Below are 10,753 nucleotides of genomic sequence, written 5' to 3' on the forward strand. Positions count from 1 at the left end.
GGTTCTTGCTCCTCCATGGCAGAGAGCAAAAGTATATAAATTATATAAAATGATTTTTTTTTTTTTTTGGATCCAGGAAATTATAGGCCCATCAGTCTTACTTCAATACCTGGAAAAGTCACGGAGCAAATCTTCCTGGGGGCTGTCACAAGTCAAACGAAGCACATGACTGGGAAAAGCCAGCAAGGATTCACCAAGGGCAAATTGTGCTTGACAAACCTGATCGCCTGCTACGACAACGTAACCTGCTCGGTTGATGTGGGGCGAGCAGTGGCCATTGTCTACCTGGATTTCTCCAAGGCTTTTCATACTGTTCCCCACAGCCTCGTCCTAGAGAACCTGATGCGTTACGGTCTAGACAAGTGCTCCATGCGGTGGCTGACAGGCTGCACCCAGAGGGTGCTGGTAAATAGCTCTTTTTTGAACTGGCAACCTGTCACAAGTGGGGTCCCCCAGGGATTGATACTGGGCCCAACGCTGTTTAATATCTTCCTAAGTGATCTGGATGAAGGGATCAAGTGCACCCTGATGAAGCTGCGGATGGTACCAAACTGAGTGGGCAAGTAGACACTTCGGAAGGGAGAGCCGCCCTGCAGAAAGACCTGGATAGGCTGGAAGATTGGGCTAAAAGAATCTTATGAAGTTCAACAAGGACAAGTGTAAGGTCTTGTGCCTGGGAAAACACAATCCAGGAGTGCAGCACAGGCTGGGATCCACCCTTTTTACAAGGGGTCACATGGAAAAGACGAGGGATAATGGGCGCAAGTGATTCCTGGGGAGATTCCGACTGGACACAAGAGGAAAACTTTTCACAGTGAGAACAATGAGCCATTGGAATAATCTCCCCAGGGCAGTGCTGGCTTCCCCGACATTGGACACCTTTAAGATTGGGCTGGACAGCTGCTGGGCCATCTTGTCTAGACAGAGCTTTTGCCAAGAAAGGTTGGACCAGCTGATCCTTGAGGTCCCTTCTGACCTGGTATTCTGTCAGTCTACAAAACAGAAAAACCCAAGAGGGTATTTAAAGCCTGCTCTTATTTTAGCCTCACAGACTTAAACAACGAGTTCAAGCCTGACACTATGGCAATGCAATGGGTCTGGGCCTCATTAATTTTCAATCAACCTTTATCCACCATAGCTTTTGAAACGAACTGTTACTAATGACTAGTCATATGTCAGTCTAATGAATGGGATGCAGGCTTCCATTAAAATAATGAAATTAGCTTGTTTGGACTTTTGTTCCAGTTCCATGGCACACAGCCCCAGGTAATTAGCAGTTAGCACTACTTGCCCATATTAAAGTCTGTTTATTTACTTAAGGTCTTTAGTCAGGATATCCCAAATTAGCTCATGTCAGCTGTTCTTTATGAGTCTAGGAGTACTTGTCTTATTAACAAAGAGATAACTACATGCAGGCAGTGCAAAGTGCTAAAACATCAATTATGTACACATGGACAGGCGAAAATAGAAACATTCTGAAAAACCAGAATAAGCGCACAATCCCTAGCCATCTCAACACATCTCAGGGTTTCCCCTGGCAGCAGCAATTACTTTTGGGAAACAGAACAAGGTCTGAAAGGCATCTTTGCGAAGTATAATTTGGCCCCTTCAAGCAACCTCTGTCCTTTAAGATCGTGAGTATAGGCTAAAATAAACTAAGCTAAATTTTCAAATATTATTATACTCTGTAGTGCCCAAGTCGTGACACATTGTGATGACCTTATTTTTAAAAGTGTGTCAGTCTGGCACCTCAATGCGCCCCTGACGAATGAAGGCACCTCCAGCCTAGTTTGCAATGAGAAGCTGTTATTAATATGCTACCACAAACAACAGTGATGTGAACAGATCGTACTCAAGACGTCACAACAGCTTCTTCCCAAGTCACCTCAGCAAGGCCCCGCGCCCCCCAGCCGCAGGTAACGTCTAGCGGTGGCGTAGACCAGCCCTGCAGAGATGTCTCCTGGAGCAGCTGCAGGTCATGGTGGGACCACGCAGGACAGGCCAGGTGAGACGTTACTATGCACAACCTAGTGCTGCTAACAGCGAACTTTCTAAATAGCGGCCTCTATTTTGTAAGACTAGAAAAAAAATCTGCAATAAATAACCCCAAGTGCCACCGCAAGGTTTGTTAAAGGAAGAACGACTTAACAGCCATCTCTAAAGCCACCGGGCAAATGAATGCAAGTCTCTGTTGAGTCAGAGAATGCATTGTATTCATTTTTGTAGTTTTAACATCTTTCAGGTTTTCAGCGAACTATTTTGAGGCTTAAACCAAAGCCCTGTCGTACGACTCTGCAGAGGGGCAGCGGTGCCGGGGCAGCCCGAGCGGTGCAGCAGGCAGGCAGGCAGGGACCCGCAAAGCCTCGCCAGGCACCGGGGCTGCCCTGCACACGGGGTGAGAGGGTTCCTGCTCACACGGCTCAGAGGCAGAGCTGGGAAAAGCCGTGGCTTCCTCATCCTGGCACAGCAGAAAAAGCCACGGCTGTTTCTACGAGCCCCAAAACATTTCACCTGAAGTAGAAGTGCAGACAAGCCAGCAATTTTGCAACAGAAGACATCTTTCTCCAAGAACACTGGTATGACCCAAACAAAAGTTTTCCCAACATGCTCTTTTTTCCCCGGAAGAATACAAAACATTGCTGTAGATCCTCTCCCCAGTACCAGGTTCAGCTCTGCTCCGCAGAAGCCCGGGAAGACGAGGGCTGCCAGTGCGGGGTGACCACCGGGACGGGACGCCGATTCGCCTCTCCTCGCCCTGACCGACAGAGCCCCACCTCTCCCTTCCAACATCCCTCCAGATCTTTTGTTGGTTGACAAATACACAGCTTTCCAACAATCTTCACACGATGGGGAGGAAAAATCCTCTTTCTTTTTCACATGTTTATGAATTATGCGCCTGCACTAGATTGTATTCATGAACTCAAAACCCATCATTAATGACACAGCAATTCCCACTTCCTGAATTCAGTTTCCAGTCTCAGATTGAACAGAGTATTTTCACAGCCACAACACGAATCTCTGTGAAACCAAAACATTTCTTTTTTTTCTTTCCTGAGACACACTGAGCCACCCTGTAACCAGACAGATCTGGAGCAAACGCAAGCCAGGACAGAGCCCGTGATTTAATGGGATTTAGCAGGAAAGACACTGAATTACTCCAGCTGACAGCTGTGACTGATGCCACAACATTTCAAAAGCGACTGGAGAAACGGAGGGCGAGTGCTACGTCCAGTCGTAGTCACCATGTCAGAGCTGGATTCTCCCGGCTCAAAGTCTGACAGTTGAGACGCGCGGCGCAAACACCAGCACTAAAGCCTGGCAGAGCCGACAAGGTAAGGGACAGCCCGTGTCTACAGAGGCCTGGCTAATGCAGGAGAGCTCCAGGACCTGTCCTCTTTCAAGGTACATCAGATTTGATGACTATTTGACTAATGTAAGTCACTGTTGATAGAAATATTTCATTTTTTTGCTGAACCTCCAGAGCACATAAGCATTAAAAGAAGATTCATGCAAAGATAGAACAAAGGGAGATGGTGTCAGGTCTGCTTCGCTCCCTGCTGTCAGCTTCCCCCTGAGAAATGAAAAGCGTTGACTTTACCCCATGCTCTTTCTGGGAGCCAGGCGCAACACCGAAGCAAGCTCACGTTACTGTTTGGCCGTCCCACCACAAGCCAGAGGACACATTGATCTCAGCTGAGCTGATTTAGCTCAATCTGCAGTCCTTCTCCTTTTATATTGCATTAGGCCCTGATCCATCTTCCAAATTACCTTTGGCAATTAACTGAGGTGGCTAATTCAGGAGCTTAATTGCTCTCTGTTACTCATGTAATCAATGCAGACAAACCATTGCATTAGCATACTAGGTAACTCACGTATAATAGTTAAAAGTTTCACGGTTTAATCCAAGCCTTAGAGCTCAACAGTCCCTACTCAAAATAAGTCCAAGGGACTTTCCCACATTAACCAAGGAAAGCGCAGCGAAGAGCCAAGCTCAGGCACCCGGGACGGACGCCATCGCTCCTCACCAGAGGATTCCTCCCTCCCGCCCGTTACGGAAGGCCAGGCAAGTGGCTCCTCACCGATTCCCGACCAGGTCCCGCACCGCGCTGTCAGACAGGCTGCTCCTGGGGCTCGGCTCCACCTGATGCTCCAGGGAGGGTTTAGAAACAGATAATCGGGTCTACAAGAGGTCAGTTCCCAGCTCTCATTGGGTAAAAACGAGCTTGAATGCTGGAGCACGAGTTTATTTTTTCCAAAGACTTTGGTAGATTAAAGAATCCTGTTACTTATGTAGATTTCCGGTCCCACTTGAATTTTTGGACTTCTGTTAGCTGTCATGGCAATGAGTCCTGCCACATGGGTGAACAGGAATTCCTTTTGCCATGTCAAAGTTTCTTGAACACCTGGAAAAAAGTATGCAGTAATATTAAAAGGTAAAAAGGGGAAACAAGTGTTTTAATAAAAAAAAAAACCCAACCTGAATCAATTATCTTATCAATTACCACAAAGGAATTAGCTTTTTAGATGTCTCTGTGTAACTGTTCCCTCCTCCCCAAACCCTCACCAGCTCTACAGTAAATTCGGCGCGAGGCAAACAACCGCAGCGGCTGCGCACGGCACGGCGGGGTGGCTCAGCGCAGCAAGGTGGCACCGGATGGCAAGGTGGCCCGGGACAGCAGCGTGGCTCGGGACGACGGGGTGGCTCAGCACGGCAAGGTGGCTCGGGAGGGCAGCATGGCACGGGACGGCAGGATGGCTCGGGACGGCTCCGCACCAGCTCCCCAGCTCGATGCTGTTTGTCAGGCTGCTGATGCGTGGGGAACCGTGTCTGCCCCGTCGATGGCACTGCACACTGAGTGGCCCGCACTGGCACCTCAGGTTCTCTCCTGGACCGATACAGATTATTTACATCTCAATACGGTGTGCTGAGCAAATTAATTTTTTTCTTCTGGTATGTACTAGCAGCAGCTGCATTTAACAGGATGCGTCACTTTTCACTGTTACAAGTCCCTTTGCTGAAATCCTCAATTCAAATTAGGTCCCAATTAAAAAATAAAAAAGTTACATTTGCGAAAGTCGCAGTATTTTCAAAAGAACATAAAACTTGTAAAGAATAACGACTGCAAAAACAAATAGCTAAAACACGGGATTTAGGGAATGTATTTGCAAAGTTTTATGAGATCTTCTGTAGAATATGCTAGCAGTTAGAGTTATAAAAACTAAGATGAAATAGGAAGAATATTTCCTTTCTTCTGGCAATGTATAAATTGCCTGTATTTAGAATTACTGCCATAAATTTTCAGCACTGTCAAACAAGCCTGTACTGTTAACAGCTTTCAGTGATTACTGGGAAGAGTAAGACTCATTTATAACATACCATAAATACATAAGGAAAATGAATTTTTAAATGTCATTAAGCTGTATCCCACGGCTATCTAGCCAAAAAAAAAAAAAATTATTTTTTTCCTTGAAAGTTTTTTGTAACGTTCGCATTTCGCTAGGTCAGATCCAAAGACCTAGAGCTGCTGATCTGAAGGCATCAGAGCAAGCGGAGAGAGCTTCACCCCCGGCTCGAGCACCGAAAACCCTGGCTTCAAACATCCTCGGAGTCCTGCTGCCGCCCCCAGCTCGAGGACTGTTAGGAGGCACAACTGGCTTACACGGAGGATTTACAGTTGTGCCCGTGCTGTGAGCCCGTCCCTGCAGCCCCCCCGCACGGACGGACGCATGGACGGACAGACGGCTCCGCCGCCCTCTCCACTGCCGTCCCGCAGCCGGGGCGGGCGCAGGCTGAGCGGTACAGCGCGCAGGGCCGCTGCAGCTTGGGGGAACTCCTCCCCAGACGAAAATCCAGCACGTCTTCAAATGTTTACAGACTTACAAAAACCACACCTAAGCGTTTCATTCCAAAGTAAACCAGATGTGCATGGCAAGTAGCCTTGCAGCCTGTTCCTTTCTTGGGACACCAAAATCAGGTGTCTACTGCGTCGCGCCGACGCATCCGTCCACGTGTCGCCACGCCCGCGGGCGCGAGGCGCCTGAGGTGATGAACCTCCACGTTCCTCCTGGAGCTGCGGCAGCGGGCTGGGCCCGCGGCTCCTCGGCCTCCCCCCTTGCCCCAGCTGCGGGGGCTGAAGTTTGGGGGATGCGGGGAGGAAGGGCGGCAGCGGCTGCTCTCTGCCTCGCCAGTTCTCTGCGACCACTGCAGCCCCAGCGGTGGGAACGGAGAGACAGCGCCTGCGTGAGCACACAGGCACATTTGTGTATATTTAACAAATATATATACAAATTTCTTTCTGCCTTTGGTGTACGGGTAATTTCTCAATTATTTGTTGTTAATGGGCAGTGGCAGAACGCTAAATTAGCTGCACGCTCAACGCAGTATGTGACCGTGCGCTCTGTGGTTTGCGACTCTCCCTGGCCGCAGCCGGAGGGAGTTCGTTTCCCTGCAGCTTTTGTTTTACCGCTCTTTCAGAGAGGAAAGGCGCAGGCGGGCACGGCCAGCTGTAGCGTAACCAGCAGCATTCTACAGAACCTAAGCGACCCGACGCAGATGCCACCTGAGCAGCCTTCAGCCCTTCCTTCAGCCAGCGTGCCGAACTTACTGACGGCAGAACTGCAGCTTGCCTCAGCAATTGTGCAGAGAGATGAGTTTGTGTCAAAAGTTGCTTAATTTATTATATTAATTTTGACGAGTAGCAACAAATCCATTTATGTGTGCCCTACTCTGTCTTTAGGTGGTGCCCCACGTCAGGTTTAGGAGCTCCATCAGAGCGGTGAGGTTAGTGCGGGTACAGGAACGCCCACGGGCGCAATCCCTGCCTGCCGCGCGGCCGCAGCGTGCGTCTCCCCGGCAAAACGGGGTGGCTGGGAGAGAACCCGCAGTGACTGCCACCGGGCTGGCGAGGTTTCCCTCAGGGTTTCTGCCTCACCTTGTTTGACAGCAGTAACTCCCCAAACACAAACCATAAATTTGCTTAACAGGTTGCAGATGTCATCCACATATTTGCTGACTCCTCCAGAAGTTCCTGGGAGCGCCGACAGCGTTATTTTTATTGCCGCAACAAATAACAATGAATTTTCATTGTTCCGAGAGTCTGCCTGCAACTGCTCCAGGCGGGCAGGCAGGTGTGCGTTCCGCAGGCAGCCATCCTAACGCTCCCACCGCTCTTCTCGGCTGCTGTCATCCCAGTCAGTAATTTCCAAAAGGTATTAGAATATTCATAGCCGCTTCCAAACAGATTAGGCGTAGGCAGTAAATCATATGAGATTAACTTGGCAAAATGTTTTTATCCTTTCATGTGCAGCTGTTCAAATGTCTGTAGCAAAGGAGATTGTTTCATTCGCCCTAATATTTGGCTTTACCTTTGCAACACAGAGATGTGGAAGGTATGACGAGAGATCAAGAACCCAGTTTTACCCAGTAAGCAAAGACAGCTTTGTCTCTTTTTCTCTGGTTTTTTTCTTTTTTTTTTTTCCTTTTTTCACTGAAGCACACTGCGAGATGACTGCAATACAGACATCCTCCCCGAGAAAGCAGCGGGAAACTTTCCCACCAACTCCAGAATAAGATCAGATCAATAATCACAAGGTTAACAGCAAGAAGCAGGAAAAATAAACAAAAAATTGCCCTTGTCGCTTTATTTATTTATAAAACCACACCAATAACAAAGGAAGGGCATACGATAAGCAGGACTGGACCCCGCCTGCCATAAAGACACCAAACAGCAGCAAAGCACCTTTCAAACTTGGATTCTTCAGATAGTTACTCACCTGAGTTTAACTGAAGCAAATTCAACTCAGATTCAAATTCAGGGTTTTGTGATACTATTTTTTTTTCTTAATTGGATTAGGGATTCAGCCTTGGAGCTGTTTTTCAATTTGAACAAAATCTCTGAACACGTGATGCTAGCGCTGCTCCTGTACTGGCTTGCGCTGGTGTGCTTTGCGTCACGATATAAGCCAGCGAATATCATATCAGGCATCAACAGAACTACGGAGAATTTTTGCTCACCTATCATCCTGGGCTTCCCGTTGCACCCGACATAAAACGTGCGTGAATCTCTGATAACACATCTCATGACTGAGATTAACAAAATAAAATACTCTGCTACAGCTGCTCTGATAATGAACTTTGATCGCACTGCCTGCTGCTCCACAGCATGCACGGGTTCCCACTGCACGTTGCAGTGCTGACAAATTGTACTTGCTGTCAAGCTCTCGAATGTAAAATTCCTGCACAAGCCACAATCAATCTGCATGAGAGTTTACAAGGGTAATTCCTGCCCTTCTCACATTTAATAATGTGAAAAGAGTAATGAAGGGACATTAAGGCAACACAAGACCAGATGCCAATTCATTTGGAAGAAAGAACAAAAGACACTTTCAGGTTGCACAATGCCACATGATACTTTCCGTTTAGCCCCCTCAGTTCTCCTTGAACTATTTGTATCCATGCATTAAGCGATCTCATGTTCGAGGGCTTGTCGCATGTTCCGTAGTTTATTTCAGGATACTCAGATGTGATATATTCCTTCAGAGCAGCTCCTGAAGGACCACGTGGTTTCACGGCAAGACAGGAAGGCGTCACCCTAAAGCCCATTAACACTTCAGCAGGAGCCGTTCCATTGGCTTCAAATACACTTTGGCTCAACAGGTGAACAGTACCGAATTACCACGAGTTCACTAAAATAAAATCATTTCTAATCCTCTCATCTTCCTCCTACTCCCTGCTGTCCTGCAGCTATCAGGATTGAAACGTGTTAGCAAACTCTTCCTCCTCGACAGAGCCGAACCCATAAAACTGGTACTTAAATGCCTGAACAAACCTGAATTGTGACAAATCTTAGAACTAAAATACCATATTCCTAGCGCAAAAGTCTGCACAAAGGTTGGAAAGCTACTGGCTTCTTCTCTGCAGAAAAAGCAAGCTCGCCGTTTGCTGAGGCACCCTTTAGGGCAGAGAAACCAATACTCTGGAGCTCCTGCCTTTGCTTCTCATTGATCTCTCAAACATAATTACCCAGCTTTGTAAGCACAAACAAGATTCGTACCAATGAACAGAACAGCTCTTGAAGTCTCTCTGACTCAGAGCAGGAGCCAAAGTCTACCAAGGTTAACGAACTTGAACTTTGAATCAAGCCAACATCAAATGCAGATGCAGAGCAGCCTGTCTCGTGACGTCCCTGGGTACCTCTGTCCAAACGACCGACACCGTCCTTGTCTCCTGTTCCAGCACAGGCTACGCCAGCCCCAGGCCACCTCTTTACATGTCCCGGGGAGGGCCGAGCCGCCCCGCGCGTGGGCAGGGCCGGGTTCAGCTGCCGCCCCCGGCAGCACCGCTCAGCAGAGCGCGGGCAGGAGCTGCGTGTTCAATCCGTGTTAGCCTGGCTGTTGAGTTTAGTCAAGGAAAAGGAGCTGCTTCCACTTTGTTTCCATGACAACAACCCTAAGAATTTTGTCTTCATATAAGTGAGTTATTGCTTTTTCTGTTTCCATAGTCTAGGCAGAAAAATTAACATAATATGGTCTCAGGAAAGACAATCAAATCTTCCTATCCTCCCCACACTCCTACAGGCAGCAAAGTCTTAGATTTCATTACCAGAGGTATAAACGGGTTGAAAAGCAATCCTCAGTCCTACAAGTATTAACACTGGAGAGATTTAATTTCAAAACAACTTCAATTAAAGAAGATTCTTTTGATGTCCGTGTTTCTGTACACGCTGACAGAGGAGAACAGCCTAGCTTATTATGGCCTGTCTTTCAATTTTAGCCTTTAGAAAGCAGCTTTGAGATATTTATCCATAAATTACGGTCACTGTTCTCCTCCATATCTATTTTCAACTCTTATTTATTGGTGATGTATTCAATGTATTTCCAGTGCTACAAAAAAGTAAGTTTTCCCAGAATGTAAAGATCAAAATCTACACAAGACAGAAAGCAGAGCAAAAGGAATGATTAGGATATGAAAACTGTTGACTTAGCCTTTGAATTAGTTGGGCTAAAACTGTAGTATATTCACCAAAACCCCCACAAAATAAGTAGAAGGCTAAAAGTATCGTCTCCATTGAAACAACAGTGAAGCTGCTCTCCTCTGAAAAGTGAATCTGAATCAAAAGGTCCTCATCACAGGAGGAGGAGACTTCAGAGGAGTCTTGAGTTGAACAAGTTGGTGACTGAATTTGTTGAGAGAAGATTTGGAGGAGGAGGAGAATGTCTAAGTGGTCCCACTGGCAAGACGTTGAATGTGTACGCCTTGTTCCACATCGTTCAGCCCACACTTAAATAATTAAGAGATGCTAAATGAGCACAGAAAACTGCTTTTACAAAAAAAAAAAAAAAAAGAAAGGCATTCTCTTCCCAGTCTTGTCTCCTGAATTACAGGAAGAATCAGATCCCCACATCCATAGAGCTCTCAGCAAAGAACATAGATCATACCAGGAACTGAACAAACGCTACAGCAATTTCACATCACAGCACAACTGGGACATTTTTATCTCAAAAACAAGTGACATGGGGAGGCAGATCTCATCGTGTGGTACGAATTGTTGCAATTCTGCTGACTTTGCTGGAAGGCTTATTACACCAGCTGAAAACTTGGACCCACTACCAGACATTTTTATGATTGTGACTATCCTGGAGTTGACTCACAAGGAGTAGCTTCCAGCTCTGATGGATTCTGGGTTCCTTTCAGCACTTCAAGATAGATGGGTCCATAAGCATGGCATTTGTGCTGTTATCAAGCATGTAAGTG

The sequence above is a fragment of the Grus americana genome, chromosome 15 (genome assembly GCF_028858705.1).
Source record: "Grus americana isolate bGruAme1 chromosome 15, bGruAme1.mat, whole genome shotgun sequence".
Taxonomy (NCBI): Eukaryota; Metazoa; Chordata; class Aves; order Gruiformes; family Gruidae; genus Grus; species Grus americana.